Source organism: Apium graveolens, unplaced genomic scaffold (genome assembly GCF_009905375.1).
Source record: "Apium graveolens cultivar Ventura unplaced genomic scaffold, ASM990537v1 ctg6666, whole genome shotgun sequence".
In the NCBI taxonomy this organism is placed as follows: Eukaryota; Viridiplantae; Streptophyta; class Magnoliopsida; order Apiales; family Apiaceae; genus Apium; species Apium graveolens.
In genome coordinates, this window is record NW_027419678.1 from 827 (window position 1) to 18,891 (window position 18,065).

General features: G+C 34.3%; 1 pseudogene; it reads left to right on the forward strand.

Annotated features, from left to right (window-relative positions):
• Positions 1 to 9,570: 9,570 nt before the first annotated feature.
• Positions 9,571 to 10,667, forward strand: LOC141703464 (putative helicase MAGATAMA 3; annotated as a pseudogene).
• The last annotated feature ends 7,398 nt before the right edge of the window (positions 10,668 to 18,065 follow it).

The window sequence follows — 18,065 nt, forward strand, 5'->3', positions numbered from 1 at the left end:
CCTGGTATAATTTCTGCACTTCTCTCTGTTATCCAAGTGCAAAACCACCTACCTAGCCATATAGTAAACAATTTATACTGATTTCATGATTTCTAGTACTCAGAATATTTAACTTTATGTAGGAACCAATGATCTCAAAAATGATCTTAGCTTCAGATGAGCTTGGATGTTCCGAGGAGATCTTAACAATTGTTGTTGTCCTTTCCATACAGGTAGACTCTCCCCTATATCATAATCTTTTTGGAATTCTTCATATTTCATCTAGTTGTTTGCATAACATAGAAATATGAACATCTTGAGTTGAATGATACAATAATTGTATGATAAGTTACATTCTAAGAGTTCTCTAATCAGTTGTATACATATAGTCCACACGGATCTTCAGCAAATATTTGAGATGCTTAAGATATTGTGAATAGTCTAGTAAGGCTCATGTTTTTTTTTAAAAAACTTCTGTTGCAGTCTATCTGGGTATCGTCCAAGCGATCACAGAAAGAGCTAGATGAAGCAAAGCTTAGATTTGCTGCTTTCGAGGTTTCATCTCAACTCATGTTTAATTTCTATAGAGCTTCAGCTGGTTTAGCAGCTGTTAAATTTTAGAAGAGCTTCAGCTGGTTTAGCAGATGTATTTCTGTTGGGATGAACTATGTAAATGATCGATGATGGATGTCTAGTACTTGCTTTTGCAGTTAGTGTAGTTTTGTTTGGATTATGAAGTTTGGTGGGTGGTGGATATATGTACGTAATTGGTATAATCTATGGTAAATCAATGAATGTATGTTTGTTTTTGCGTTGTTTTGGTTTGATTTGGTTTTGGAATGGTAAAATGGAAGTTGGTATGTTTTTGAATGACTCTTGTTTGGGTTTTGGGCATTTGATTGAAACAGGGGATTCATGAATAAAAAAAATAAACAACATCACTTCATGAAAAAATAACTGATGTAAAATGTAGTCAAATAAGACATTTCATACAATAAACTGATGTCATAAGTAGGCACATATATCAGCTCACAAGAATGACTGATGTAAAACAATAAAATAGATATCACATTTTGAAAGAACTGATGTTAAACACACACAAAGACATCGGTTTCATTAAAAAAAGAAAGGTACGACATCGCTTCTGATAAAAGACTGATGTAATATGTTAAGTTACACATCAGTTTAACAAGTTTTTCGATGTTAATGTATTCATATTGCTTTATATGTGATAAGTTTAAAATGATATACATGGCATATGAATGAATAACTGAAACCATAGTGAAGGTATACAATGAAGAAAAATACATCACATTGTTAAGAAAAACGATGTCTAAACTGTGTATAGACATCGGCTAATAAGCGATGTGTAATGCACCTACCTTTCTCATCGCATGCAAAGACATCGCTTGGATTTTAAATAGACATCGGCTAATAAGCGATGTCTATTGACAAATTTCTAGTAGTGAAAATAGAAAGAACAGATCAAACCCTTTGATTCGAGTACTTGAACTGCTTGATTTGGTGAAGAAATCAGATCAGAATCACAGTTTAATTCCTCGACTCGGTTTTGCAGAGAAAATCAATTAATTTCTAGATTTTTAGTTAATAATTTATAATAATTAAATAAAAGTTAGGCTATTTATAGTAGTAAAATTAATACTCCTAAATAAAATTAAGGCCCAAATTCTACACTTTTTAAAATGCAAAAATGCAAAGAAATAATATAAATGAAAGTCCTATAATTTTATAAAAATAAAAATGTGATTTTTGTGGGGTTTTTAACATCCAATGAGGCCCGGAAAAGTCATTTTTTCACAAAACGAGAAAGTTTATAAAATGCCTAGATGTTCAGAATAATGCGATGATAAAAGCCGTTTGATGAAAAATAAGGCCCCATTATTTTATTTGAAATACTTGATTTAAAATCATGGTTTGGGTCGTAAAACGTTTGAAATGAAAGCGATAAATGCAAATAAAATATCTGAAAAATATCTTAAAATACCGGAATGACACAAAATGCACGTAACACGTAAGAATTAGGGTTTGACAGATACTTACACATAAATGACATATTAACACACATAATTTATTATAAATATGATATAATTAATACAGATGTAGATTTCCCAGACGTTACAATAATGGGACCGTGGAGGGAGAATATTTTGTTGTAAGTGGGAAAAATTTTGACTAAGGGGGAAAATATTGGAGCCGTGTGAATTCAAATTTTTTTCACTCAATTTTAGACAACGGTTGTAACAAAAGTGATGTCTTAAAAACAGAAAGACATCATATTTACGTGACATGATGTTAATAAAACTTTTACATCGGTGGCATGGGTGACCGATGTCTAATGTGTGATGTCTATTAACATTTTTCTTGTAGTGTAAGTAATCTTTTTAATGTACAATTGCAGGGATACCAAGGAATCCATTAATTACTACCAAAAGTTATACTAACTTGGGACTAACACTCATATAATTGATAATGTCTCACCTAATCATGTTGCATACATGATGAATCAAACATATATATGACATAAAATAAACTATTAAGCTGTTACCTCCCATATTGGTTCAAACCTGCTTTATTGGTGAGTTTCTTCAAGCTTCACAACCGATCCTCACTTTGCAAGCTGATTTTTAAGTTTCCGACTCAAATAATTCACCAAGTCAACCTCTTCCTCGAATTCAACTTGTATTAAGGACCTTCTCAATCCATTTAATCTCAACCTGCTTCTAATAAGCACATCAAAACACCCAATTATAACCACATTGATTTGATGTTTATTCACTTCCATGACCTGAGGTGAAAATTAATAACTTTCAAAGCCCATTTGAATAAAATTCTTTGGCTTAATCTGTCCAAAACAATCAGATACCATGGGATAAAAACAAAAACAAAAAGATACATCAACATGAAGTTTTTATCAAAAATAAAAGAAGTAGCAATAAAATTAACATAAAACTCCCATAAATTAGTATAAAATCATATTATAATTCAACAAAAGTCAAATAAGATAAATCCATAATTTCTACTAATTAACAGAAAATAAACCCCCAATTAGCACAAAATTTCAAACAAATAAAAGAAAATTTCAACAGTATAATCTCTACTAATTATATCAAAAAATCATATATATTCCTCAAATCATTCATATGCATACACTTGTATACATGTAATCAAACATACTTGAGACTGACCTTTAACCGAACCCCTAATTTTATCGAAGCACTAATCGAGTTTGGTGTTATGGGATTTTGCTTTAATTTATATTAGTCTAAAAGGAGTATGATAGAGATGAGTATTATAGATGGGTGAGAGATAGGGGGAAAGGTGAAATTGAAAGAGGGTGATAGAGAGAGTGAGAGAAAATAGCGTGATAATGAAATTTTGTTTTTATTTATTGGAGTATTGTTTTTGGTACCAATATTGTCGGTGCCAAATTTTGGAAGCCCGCTAATGAGAAAAATTGAACGCCTGCCTAAAATTTTCAGTCAAGTTGACCGTAAGTGTTAATTGTATTTTAACACTTTCGTAAAAGTGTTGCATTTGCTCAAAGCTTTGTTCACTTCATCAAAATATATCATGCACTTGTAACAGTTTTTCATTTTTTTGTAACCATTTTAAAAAATATTGCATTAGATTACCAAGCTTTTTGTCTATAGTAACACTTTATGCAATACAAATGCATGTTGGGCTTGCAATAGATTATATATGGTGTAGTGCTTTTTGGTGCCATGGTTCTGATAATAAAACAAATGGTTCTTTTTAATAATAGTTTATTAAACAGGTGATATAAATAAAGAAACAATTTATATGACAGTAAACAATAAATCTAAACAGTTGAAGTTGGAAAGAAAAGAATTTATCGATATCCAAAACAAGAAATTAAAAACAGTTCAGTGTTTAATTAAATCACATGGAAATAATTGAAACTTTTTGGAGAAATAAATGGTACAGCATTGTTTTAAATAAAACATCATTTGAGATATGAAACTATAAAATAGTAACGTAAATTTAAATGCTTAAAAAACTGAAATTTAAATTAAAGAAAAGAAAAAGTGGAAAGGGTTCATTTTATATATATATGTATAACACCAGCTACAGGTGTCAGTGCTTGATAGAAAAGGGTCTATATTAGATCAGTCATACTACAGCTGCTACCAGTCAAAACTAGATGCTACACACGTACAAACCTAGTCACACCATACTATGCTGCCTCTATCTACATATATCACATATAATACAACACTCTGTTGTCAGCCGAACTCACAATCCAGGTGGCACTCGACCTATCTCCTGCTGAAGTGCCTCTAACACCACCTCGGTCAACCTCATCGCTCTGTGATAAACTGCATCGGTGCGAACATCCTCATGTCTCAACTCAGTAACCTCCTGGGAAACTGCTTTGTGTATCTGTCAGAGTCTCTCCCTCATAATATAGTCTGGCTGTAATGCCCTCACTGGTTCGTACTCTCTAGTCTCAAATAGATCGAGAATCTCCCTACACTGGTCCTGCCACTTCTGCATCTCCTCCCTCAAACTAGCATACCGCTGATAGGGCACAGTACGGGGCTCACGAAGATCTGTATGAGAACCTCTGGTAGGTATTGGCACTGGCTGGTAGATAACCTCATCGATGAACCCAGGCTGTCGAAACTGATATACCCCAGGCACACATGTATAAATGGCTAGCGGTGCTGGGAACAATACTAGCTGAGCTGGTGGCTCAAATATCTGTGGATCTGGCTGTGGCTGTGGGATCTCTGGCTGCTCTACTGGGATCTAAGGATCTAGCTCCTTCTACTGATGGAATTCAACCATATCAGGAATGTCAAATATCGGAAACTCTAATGACGGTAACTCAGGTACCTCTGGCTCAAAATAAGGAAAATAATCAATAAAGTCAGGTACCTCTGGTACTGGGGGTACTGGAAACTGCTCTTGTACTGGTCCCTGAGGTAATAGTGGTGGTGGCGGTAATGGTGGAAATGCCTGAACCGACCTTAGTGGTACTGCTTGACCCGATACTGTCCACTCTGAGGATGACGCTAAAGATGCCATCTAACAGAATAACCATAACACAAGAAAAAGATCAAATCATATTTATAAAACTCATAATTTCCTAATCTAAGAAACTAACAAACCCTAATATCATTATTCCTATCTTATGTGATCTTCCTATCTTATCTTAACTCTACTGTTCTTATTTTCAAGGGCCAAAACCTAAGCTCTGATGCCAACTATAACACCCTCCAAATCCGAAGTATAGATTTAGGGCAGTATAAACACTAACTACTTACTGAACCTGTACAATCATAATATAAATATATAATTACCCCGTACTACTACTACTTAGAATCTTTTCAAGGTTAAGGATTGAAAACAAGAACGACCTACCAACTTTATTACGACAATTCTAAATAAACTATCTTACAAACTCTCTTTTTTACAAACCAGATTTCAATTCAAATTTTAAACTAAACATCTTTTATTTAAATTACAACTACCACTTTTCCTGTTACACCTGCTCTGGCAATTCAAAACTCTCTTCTGGGATAGGGACAAACACTCTTGGAATTAGAGGGTCCCGCAACTTGACCCACTTCTTGACTACTCGGGTTCTGATGGGTTTCATTCTCAACCTTAACTGAAAAACAAGGTGAACAACAACAATAGGGGTGAGCCGAAAATTGCTCAACAAGCCTGCAACAATATGTGTATAAACAGAGAAGGATAATTGAACTTTTAATCTGCTGGTTTAAACAACCATCTGTATCTGTAAAGAATAATAATTGCCATAATTGGCGAGTGCCAAATGAGCGTGACTAGAAACAAGAACTAATATATGCACTATAACCTTCTAATCAGTCAGGATATAGCGCGAATCTATACCTAACTGCATAGACCCAACCAACATATAGGGTACCCAGGCAACTATGGCCTAATAATCAAGGGTCCGGTTCATACACAACCCGTATCATAACCATCCAGTCCATAGCTTAGCATCCGGAATAATCGGTATGCTTTCGATATATCCCAACATCAAAATATATCAGAGTATATGTAAATATGGGTATAAGTATTGGAATATGAATAGAGGATTCAATGAATTATGAGAAATTGAGAATCAAAATGAAATAGAAATAAAGATCAATAATTGTGTATCAGTGTTTGCGAACAAGAATTATCAAGGTGTAATTGTCATGGAAATTGGAAGTGATTCACTATTCTGAACTTAGAATAGGGGAAAAACTTGCCTGATATACACTTCACCTCGGGTAATTCACAACCTTCCATCTTCTGCTTGATTCGCCTTACTGGTACTGAATCTATCAAGGAAAGATACTTGTTTAGCAGACTTATATCATACGCATTCTCAGATTGACACCACGTAGTCCTTATCATCTACCCATACGATATTATCTGACTCACATATAATTATCTAGCGCATAGAGTTCAGATAGGCATGTAAATCATATAGCACATAAGGCACATAATTAAATTAGACTTATAAATATTTTTAGAATCAAAACTAGACTTATATTCGTATTAACAAATACTAGTTGGCTCGATTTCTAATTTTTTCGGGATCTATTGGACTCGATTTTATCACTAATAGGGTCTGTAAACAAATAATTATTATAAGCCGACTCGCTTTCGAAAGAAATTATGATTCATAACTATTTTTAATGAGTCGGGTCAAAACACGGCGATTCCAGGTCGATTATTTTGAGGTTTCACTCGACAACACTCCAAGGACGACTCCCCTTCCTCCCTCATCGTTGCTTCGTCGAGAACGTGGCCGGAAAGCTCAAGAACACGACGACGGCGTTAAATCTCCAGCGAGCACGAAACGGGGTCGATACAGAACTGTTTGGTTCGATTCAAGCTTTTAAGTCATTCAAAATTTCATCAGCAATTCAACCATATTAATATCATAACCTGATAACCCTTGCAACGCATTCTCCGATCAAATCACACTAATTTTCGGCCAAAACTCTAGATAACGATTTCGTACACTACAATAGCAAATAATACATTCAATACATTACCAAAACAACATTTAATACATTCAAGAAACATAAACACAAACATGCGCACACACACACACATTGATTACAATAAATGAGAATAACTTATAATTTCTCACAAAAAAACATATTTAACATGCTTTTCACAAAAAATTAAAAACAATCAATATATTACCAAAACAACATTTAATACATACAACAAACACTTTGATTACAATAAATGAGAAACACTTACAATTTCTCTATTACTCCTCTACTACAATTCTCCCTCTTGGTTTTTTTATATTTTGCCCAATTTCAAGAAAAGAGAGATATAACACACAAAAAAATAGATTTAAACCGACTGACGATGGTCGGTTATAAATAAAATAGTAAAACGATACCGTTCAGTCTATAACGGGTTCATTTTTTTGTACTTTATATTAATTTTATATTTTTCTCCAAAACCGACCACACATGTTGGTCGGTTTTAAGAGCCTCCTGTTAGGGTTTTAAACGACCACTAGATGGTGGTCGGTTTTAAATATGCCACATCAGCAAAACTACGTCGTATTTAGCTTTTATAACCGACCACTCTCCTATAGTCGGTTTTACCTGTACCACATCATCAAAACTACATAATTTTCCGCTGATATAACCGACCAACCCATGTGGTCGGTGATATTGTGGCCAGATCAACGTCGGTCAGTTATGTGTGGTCGGTTTTCTCCTGTTTTCTTGTAGTGTAACAAACACGTGGTTTACAGAATTTGAGATTATAAGTCGAAAAATGCATGCATTAAGTTATTATAAGTTAAGCCCTATCCTCATCATGATCATATCAGGTTTGGTCGGCTCTCTTTGATTAGTTTCATGTGAAAATCTAAAAGTAGGTCAGAATGTGTTAGAAAAATGTAATTTTAAATGATAAGTTTTATTATGTTCTTGATGATAATTCCAAAATCTAAAGATTGGAAGTTGTCCCTTGATATCAGAACTTAAACTTTCATGTATGGGTTTAAGATTTTTCTTAATGACATCCATAGAGAAAATAAGTTAAAGTGGGGAACCTGAAAGAGTTATGAGATTCGTTTAATAATTAATTTATATTAATTATTAATTTAATATTATTCTAACTGGAAAAATAAGTTTATTGATATATGGGCTAGGCTCGACTTGGCTTGTATGTGCTGAGCCGGTCAACTCTAATTTAATTAAACTTATTTAAATACATATATTTATATATTCTGTAACAACTGAGAATTTAATATTTTATTCTGTAACGACTGAGAATCATATATACATATATATATATATAAATTCTGTAATGTCTAAGAATTTAATATATATATATATATATTCTATAAGTCTGAGAATTAGATATTATATTCTATAACGGCTGAGAATTAAATATATATATTTTGTAATGGCTGAGAATTATATATATATGTATATTTATTTATTTATTTATTATGTAACGGATGAGATTTAAATATTATATTATGTAATGGCTGAGTTAATACACTATTAAGTTTGTCGGTTACACTTTCATTTCTTGTACTATAAATACCGAAAGAAAACTGAAGGTGTATATACAGAGAAAACACATCTCAAAAACTCTCTATTTTCTCTATTCTTCCTCTCTACTTTCTCTGCTCCACTACACCATAGATGGCCTACAGCAACACCCAAAAAATGTTACAACAGGCCAAAAAAATGTTACCATAGCCACCCAAAAGACCTAAGGTAACATAAAATTTAAGTTGCTTTTTTTCGACTTACCTTTGACCCCTATGGTAACATTTCCTTTGCCCTGGTGCAACATGGACTTTTGTGTTACAATAGACATCAAAGGTAACATCAATGTATGTCTATAGTATCACACTATGTATGTTACCTTTGCACTTTGAATTTGCAAAAAAAATGGGGCCCACTTGTGGGACACATATTGGGGCCCACAGGTGGGCCCCATTTTTATAATGATTTGTATTATATTAATTTTATAGGATTTGTTTGTAAATTGAACATATATACCATTAACATATTTTACATATGTAAAAAGCAATACTACATGAAATTCTACGATTCGAAATCGAATAATCCCAAAATATCATTACATACCACAAAATGTATTACATCCAAACCAACTCAAACATTCAAACCATCACATGTCTAAAAGTAAGACAACAACAATTATTTTAACTAAACAAAATAGTTCAAGTTCTTTACTAAACATTAGAAAAAAAAGATAAACTTGATAAAATAGCAACACCAGATGACATTCTCCTCGACTTCAGATGCATAGTGTTTGGTCCACTTTTTGTTAAGTGTCCTCTTTTACCAGCATGTCCCTAACCGCACGATACCCCAAAGATAATGCACAAATTAGTTTGACTCCAAGTTACCTCTTCCTTCCTGTGACTCAGTGATGTAAAACTCATTTTACATCTATTCATCAAATCCCAATATATATGAACATATACAAACAGTCAGTGCAGAGAAAAAAATAATATGCATTCCGAAAGATAAACTGAAAAATTAGCAGAAATAAAATTAAACTGCAATTTTTAAAATGGACTGTTACTTATTTTTACATCCTAAATCATAACATAACATCACTGTTCAATTGAAGCTGCCCAATTGAAGGAGTGTGAACTGTTGATCCCTCTACAAGTCCCCAGCATTAATCATGCTGTTCTCTTTGGCGATGAATGCCAGCTGCCAGCATTTGTCAGTAGCAAGATAGAGAAAGTTGTTTCTAAGAATTGCAATAAGATAATTTTTTTTAACTTGAGTCCAGTATTTTAGAAAAATGTATAGATATATTTAATTTATAGAATAAGTCCATTAGTGTAATATCAATGGAAGTAACATATATATATATATCTCGATTTTAGAGTAAATTACCTAATCCATGTGCTATCTATGTTAGGTTTCTGCTGAAGTTGGCATCGGCCGAAGCTTGTTCCAGAGATTAAGTGCCCTTGGTGTTTCCAAAAACCTCCTTGACATTCAATACCGAATGCATCCCAGTATAAGTAGATTTCCAAATGCAAAATTTTATCAGAATCGAATAATGGATGCAGAAATTGTCAGAAGTAACATTTATGAGAAGCTTTACATACCTGGTCCTATGTTTGGAACCTATTCCTTTTTGAATATTTCTTGTGGTAGGGAGGATAATTCCGACTTGCATAGCTTGAAAAACATGCTAGAAATAGCTGTCCTGCTTAAAATAATTCAGCTGCTGTACATAGGTATATTAAGGGAGTTATTTATTAGCATATGTAGTTGTTTAAATGCAATTAAATTGAGTCGCACAAAATTTAACCGTACTGGAGGATTATACTTTTTCTGTTTGTAGTAAGTAGCTATAGTGAATAGTTTTTCTAAATCTGTATTTTACAACGTACAGCATGCGAAGCAGCCAAAGTAAAGGTTACAATTGGAGTTATCTCCCCCTATTCTGCTCAAGTGTCTGAAGTTCAACGAAGACTTGGGTAGAAGTATGATGACCATGAAAATTTTAAGGTGCATGCCAGATCCATCGATGGTTTTCAAGGCGGAGAAGCTGAGGTTGAAACACCACTGGCAAAGGACAAACGAGGACCGCCAGATGGGAACCATGGGCAAAAAGAAGATCAAAGAGATGTGAATAGAGATAGGTAAGGTCGTATGTAGTGTTAGCTCTAAGGAAACAGAGAACCTGGTCAAGGGTTTGCCACTGGAACCAGCTGCGTAGTGAAATATCATGGAGCTAGAAAATGTAATGCACGGGGTACCAAATATGTAAAAGTACAAGTTCATATTTGAGTTCGTAACAGGAAGTTTATGCAAATTATAACATAACAAAATGCAAGCCTAAGCGAAACAAACCTGTAAAACTGGTGTTTTAGCTTCGATGTAGCCTAAAGATTAAACTGTCTTGCGTACTTCTGATACAACCTACTAAATTTGTGCAGAGGTTAACATCCAATTTTCAATAAGTCATGACTAATATAAGACAATGACAAGCTTTACATGGGAAATATGAAAGAAGGCATAGCATGAAGTGAACAAATCTTCATTCCTTCATAATCTCCACCAAACAACTTTAAATCTGACAACATGAATGTATCCCTTATAATTTTCTATAAGGCCTGACTATCTGACCAACAATCAATAGTCATATCAAACCACAAACCATAGGCTTCCAAATTAGCCACAAACTAACACAAAAACCCAACATTGAGGTGGTCTGTCATTGTGCAAAGAAGGATGACATTGTGCCAAAAAGATCAAACAAATGAGGCATATCATTAACATATGAATAACAACATATCATTAACAGAACTCGACTCAACCTTCTACGTGGCTGTGCTACACTCGATCATTTCTGGACTACGTCTACATATCATTTACAGAACTAGACTCAACCTTTTGACTTTAGCACAATCAGTTCTGTATGCCTACACTTACCTGAACCTAAGCCTACTCTTCAAATAACAAAAATATCAACACACACAACACTGTATGGTTTACTCCACAGTACTACGTCTACATAACATCCATTTTACTAGATTTTAGATACAGTCAGGACAATCTTATAACATCATACACAATAAATCACTCGATCAAAACTTACAAAAACTTTAAATCAATAAAAACCTAACAGATCAAACAATCAAAACTAAACAAACATCCCATTTCAATAAACATACAACATAGCTAAACTAACTTTAAAATATACTTGTTCCGCATGATTCTTAAGCTCCTGCATCTCCTTTCCACTTTCCTCCAGCTCCTGCACTTCACTCTTCAAAACCCTAGTTTTTGACAAAATGAGTTATAACCAAATGAATTCAATTAGTGCATCTCAGCCAACAACTATAACAATGTCATTACGAGAAACAGCTAAATCGACATATACAAAAAATGAAAAACAACCTGAATTGTTGCGAAATATCTGTATATTCAGAATCGAGGAGATCAATTCGAGACTTAGTCGACAAAATAACAAAATACTTAGAAGCAATCTGTTGTTGTAGATTCAAACACCGATGATCGGCTAATATAATTGAAGAGATTTTGGAAGCTAACAGTAGAGATATGAGAGAGACGAGTGTACTGGAAATTTGGGCGGCCGGATACGAGAACCAGAGAGATTGTTGGAGTTTGAGATTTGAGAGAGATTGTTTATAGGGTTATGAAAATATGGGCGGCCTTTTACCCAAAATTTGGGCGGCCTTTTAGTTAAATTTTTTTGCCCTGTTTTAAACATTTTACTACCCAAAAAGTTTCATAAAATATTTTGTGTTTTATTTTTTTAATAAATAAAAATTTAGTTATTATTTTACAAAAAAAACGTTAATTACTTATTTCTATTTGTTTACTTTTAAAAATTTGTATATATATATATACTTTTTATTTTTAAAACTTTTATATTAGTGCTCGTCTTAAAACACGAGGAATTTTAATTATTTTTAATTTTTATTACTTTTAAAGTTCAATTTTTAAGTATTTTTAAATTTACTAGTTTTAAAAGTTCCTATTTAAAATTTCATTAAATATTTATTATATCCACATGTAACTCATTTATTAAATTTGTATATCAACTTAAGTATTTTTATAAAATTAAGATATAATTTTAAAAACTATTATATATATGTTTTTATACTCTAAGGTAACATTTTGACAAGAATGTGACAAGCTGCAACACTTTTTACCTAGTGCAACATCACATTTTTGGCTAAGGTAACAAAAAAAATACAATGTTAGATTAGGTCATGAGTACCATATCTAGGGTAACATATTATGTAACATTCTTGAAGAGGGCGGTTGCGATAGGCCATCTATGGATGACGCTAAAGATGCCATCTAACAGAATAACCATAACACAAGAAAAAGATCAAATCATATTCATAAAACTCATAATTTCCTAATCTAAGAAACTAACAAACCCTAATATCATTATTCCTATCTTATGTGATCTTCCTATCTTATCTTAACTCTACTGTTCTTATTTTCAAGGGCCAAAACCTAAGCTCTGATGCCAACTATAACACCCTCCAAATCCGAAGTATAGATTTAGGGCAGTATAAATACTAACTACTTACTGAACCTGTACAATCATAATATAAATATATAATTACCCCGTACTACTACTACTACTCAGAATCTTTTCAAGGTTAAGGATTGAAAACAAGAACGACCTACCAACTTTATTACGGCAATTCTAAATAAACTATCTTACAAACTCTCTTTATTACAAACCAGATTTCAATTCAAATTTTAAACTAAACATCTTTTATTTAAATTACAACTACCACTTATCCTGTTACACCTGCTCTGGCAATTCAAAACTCTCTTCTGGGATAGGGACAAACACTCTTGGAATTAGAGGGTCCTGCAACTTGACCCACTTCTTGACTACTCGGGTTCTGATGGGTTTCATTCTCAACCTTAACTGAAAAACAAGGTGAACAACAATAATAGGGGTGAGCCGAAAATTGCTCAACAAGCCTGCAACAATATGTATAGATAGTATAAACAGAGAAGGATAATTGAACTTTTAATCTGCTGCTTTGAACAACCATCTGTATCTGTAAAGAATAATAATTGCCAAAATTGGCGAGTGCCAAATGAGCGTGACTAGAAACAAGAACTAATATATGCACTATAACCTGCTAATCAGTCAAGATATAGCGCGAATCTATACCTAACTGCATAGACCCAACCAACATATAGGGTACCCAGGCAACTATGGCCTAATAATCAAGGGTCCGGTTCATACACAACCCGTATCATAACCATCCAGTCCATAGCTTAGCATCCAGAATAATCGGTATGCTTTCGATATATCCCAACATCAGAATATATCAGAGTATATGTAAATATGGGTATAAGTATTGGAATATGGATAGAGGATTCAATGAATTAGGAGAAATTGAGAATCAAAATGAAATAGAAATAAAGATCAATAATTGTGTATCACTGTTTGCGAACAAGAATTATCAAGGTGTAATTGTCATGGAAATTGGAAGTGATTCACTATTATGAACTTAGAATAGGGGAAAAACTTGCCTGGTATACACTTCACCTCGGGTAATTCACAACCTTCCATCTTCTGCTTGATTCGCCTTACTGGTACTGAATCTATCAAGGAAAGATACTTGTTTAGCAGACTTATATCATACACATTCTCAGATTGACACCACGTAGTCCTTATCATCTACCCATACGATATTATCTGACTCGCATATAATTATCTAGCGCATAGAGTTCAGATAGGCATGTAAATCACATAGCACATAAGGCACATAATTAAATTAGACTTATAAATATTTTTAGAATCAAAACTAGACTTATATTCATATTAACAAATACTAGTTGGCTCGATTTCTAATTTTTTCGGGATCTATTGGACTCGATTTTATCACTAATAGGGTCTGTAAACAAATAATTATTATAAGCCGACTCGCTTTCGAAAGAAATTATGATTCATAACTATTTTTAATGAGTCGGGTCAAAACACGGCGATTCCAGGTCGATTCTTTTGAGGTTTCACTCGACAACACTCCAAGGACGACTCCCCTTCCTCCCTCATCGTTGCTTCATCGAGAACGTGGCCGGAAAGCTCAAGAACACGATGGCGGTGTTAAATCTCCAGCGAGCACGAAACGGGGTTGATACAGAACCGTTTGGTTCGATTCAAGCTTTTAAGTCATTCAAAATTTCATCAGCAATTCAACCATATTAATATCATAACCTGATAACCCTTGCAACGCATTCTCCGATCAAATCACACTAATTTTCGGCCAAAACTCTAGATAACGATTTCGTACACTAAAATAGCAAATAATACATTCAATACATTACCAAAACAACATTTAATACATTCAAGAAACACAAACACAAACACGCGCACACACACACACATTGATTACAATAAATGAGAATAACTTATAATTTCTCACAAAAAAACATATTTAACATGCTTTTCACAAAAAATTAAAAACAATCAATATATTACCAAAACAACATTTAATACATACAACAAACACTTTGATTACAATAAATGAGAAACACTTACAATTTCTCTATTACTCCTCTACTACAATTCTCCCTCTTGGAGAAATCTTTGATGGATCACCGATAAAAACCCGCATGACCAAGAAAACTACAAACTCCTTTAACTGAGATTGGCGGAGGAAGATTTTCAATGACCCCCACCTTGGCCTTATCCACCTCAAGACCCTTGCTAGATACCTTGTGCCCAAGAATGATACCCCGTTGCACCATGAAGTGACATTTTTCCCAATTGAGCACCAGATTGGTCTTCACACATCTTTTCAATACCAACCCAAGATTGTGCAAGCATTCGTCATAAGATGTCTCGAACATGGAAAAGTCATCCATAAATACCTCAACATTAGTTCCAATCATATATGAGAAAATGGCCATCATGCATCTCTGAAAAGTAGCAAGTGCACCATAAAGTTCAAAAGAGACTCGAGGGAAAGCGAACATGCCAAATGGATAAGTAAATGTGGTGTTTTATTGATCTTCTAGAGCAATGAAAATCTGATTACATCCCGAATATCCATCCAGAAGATAATAGTACTCATGACCAGCCAACCTGTCAAACATCTGATCAATAAACGGAAGAAAGAAGTGATACTTCCTTGTGGCTTTATTCAGATTTTGATAATTCATGCAAACTCGTCATCCTGTGACTGTCCGAGTAGGGATGAGCTGATTCTTTTCATTAGCTACAACTGTAATGCCTCCTTTCTTAGGCACACACTGCACCGGACTCACCCATAAACTGTCAAATATAGGATAAATGATTCTTGCATCTAACCATTTAAGATTTTCTTTCTTCAAAACCTCCTTCATGATAGGATTTAGCCTCCTTTGTTGCTCAACAGTTGGCTTGTTTCTTTCCTCAAATAGAATTTTATGTATGCAATAAGAAGGGCTGATTCCCTTGATATCTGCAATAGTTCATCTAATTGCTGATTTAAACTCTCTCAGAATTCTCAAGAGCTTGTCTTCATCACTTCCTGAAAGGTCAGATGAAATAATAACAGGTAAAGTAGATTCATCACCTAAAAATGCATACCTCAAGTGATCAGGAAGTGGTTTGAGCTGAAATGTAGGAGATTCTTCAATAGATGGCTTGAGACGCTTTGGAGAAATTTTCAGCTCTTCCAATCCAAGAGACTCAAACGGTAAGTCCAACTTCCTCTTCTATGGGAATGCATTCAAATACCTGCATCTGTTCCTCCCCGTCTTCATCTTCACTATCAAAATCCCCCGTTAAGGCTCTTTTTAAGGCGTCCATCCTTAACAATTAATCAAGCTCCGTATTTATGACAGAGTCGACCAACTCCACTTTAAAGCACTACTCTTCATCAGTGGAGAATTTCATTGCATTGGAGACATTGAACGTGACATCCTGACCCTGAACTCTCATGGTTAGTTCACCTTTTTGCACATTGATAAGAGTTCGACCTATTGCTAATAACGGTCTTCCCAAGATAATGGGAATCTTTTTATCCTCTTCAAAGTCTAGAATATTGAAATCAGTAGGGAAGATGAGCTAATCCACCTCACCCAAGATATCCTCCACTACTCCTCGCAGATAAGTGATGGAACGGTCAGCCAGTTGCAAAGACATGTTCACAGGTTTTGGATCAGGTAGACCAAGCTTCTTGAAAATAGACAAGGGCATCAGATTGATGCTAGCTCCCAAGTCACACAAACACTTGTCGCACGAAAGATTTCCAATGGTGCAAGGTATCGTGAAGCTTCATGGGTCTTATGTTTAGAAGGTAGTTTCTATTGCAGCACATCACTGTACTCTTCCATTAGAGCAACAGTTTCTAACTCCTCAAATTTTATATTTCAAGATATAATACCCTTCATGAACTTAGCATCGCTCGACATCCGTTCTAGAGCTTCAACAAAAAGGTATGTTAATGTGTAACTGTGCAACTTCTTGAAAACCTCCAAAAACTTAGCAAATTGCTTATCAAACTTCTGCTTCTGAAGTCTTTTAGGACATGGTGGAGGTGAATAGACCTATTTATCCCCTGTATTACCCTCAGGAGGATTTCTTTCAATAAATTTCTTTTTCGGTTCCACCTTGGCATCCTTCTGCACCACTTTTTCAGCTACAATCTCATTTTCTGGAATTGGCGAATGTGCAGATGCACCTGCATTCTAAAAAGAATCTTCCTAATCTTTATCTTACTGAATTTGGGGGCTCGTGACCCTTCCAGACCTTAAAGTGATTGCCTTCAACTGCTCTATGACTTCCCTCTTGCCTGGATTAGCTTCAGTATCCCTAGGAAGAGTTCTTGGTTGACGGTTTAACAAAGCATTGTCAATTTGCCCTATTTGATTCTCCAGAGTCTTGATGGAAACCGCTTGCCTTTTGCACATAAGCCTCAACTCCTCCAATTCAGATTTTTCATTAGTAGATTGATCGGCACTTCCATGCGGTTGTGTTTGAAGTTGGAGTTGTCTTGGTGCATACTGTTGTTGAAAACCAGGAGGGTTGAATTGCTTTTATAACACCCTCCAAATACGGGGTATAGATGGGGGGCATTATGAACACTAACTACTTACTAAACCTGTACAATCACAATATAAATATATAATTACCCCGTACTACTACTATTCAGGATCTTTTCAAGGTTAAGGATTGAAAACAAGAATGACCTACCAACTTTATTACAACAATTCTAAATAAACTGTCTTACAAACTTTTTTTTATTATAAACCAGATTTCTATTCAAATTTTAAACTAAACATCTATTATTCAAATTACAACTACCACTTATCCTGTTACACCTTCTCTGGCAATTCAAAACTCTCTTCTGGGATAGGGACAAACACTCTTGAAATTAGTAGGTCCCACAGCTTGACCCGCTTCTTGACTACTCGGGTTCTGATGGGTTTCATTCTCAATCTTAACTGAAAAACAAGGTAAACAATAATAATAGGGGTAAGCCAAAAATTGCTCAATAAGCCTGCAGTAATATGTATAGATAGTATAAAGAGAGAAGGATAAATGAACCG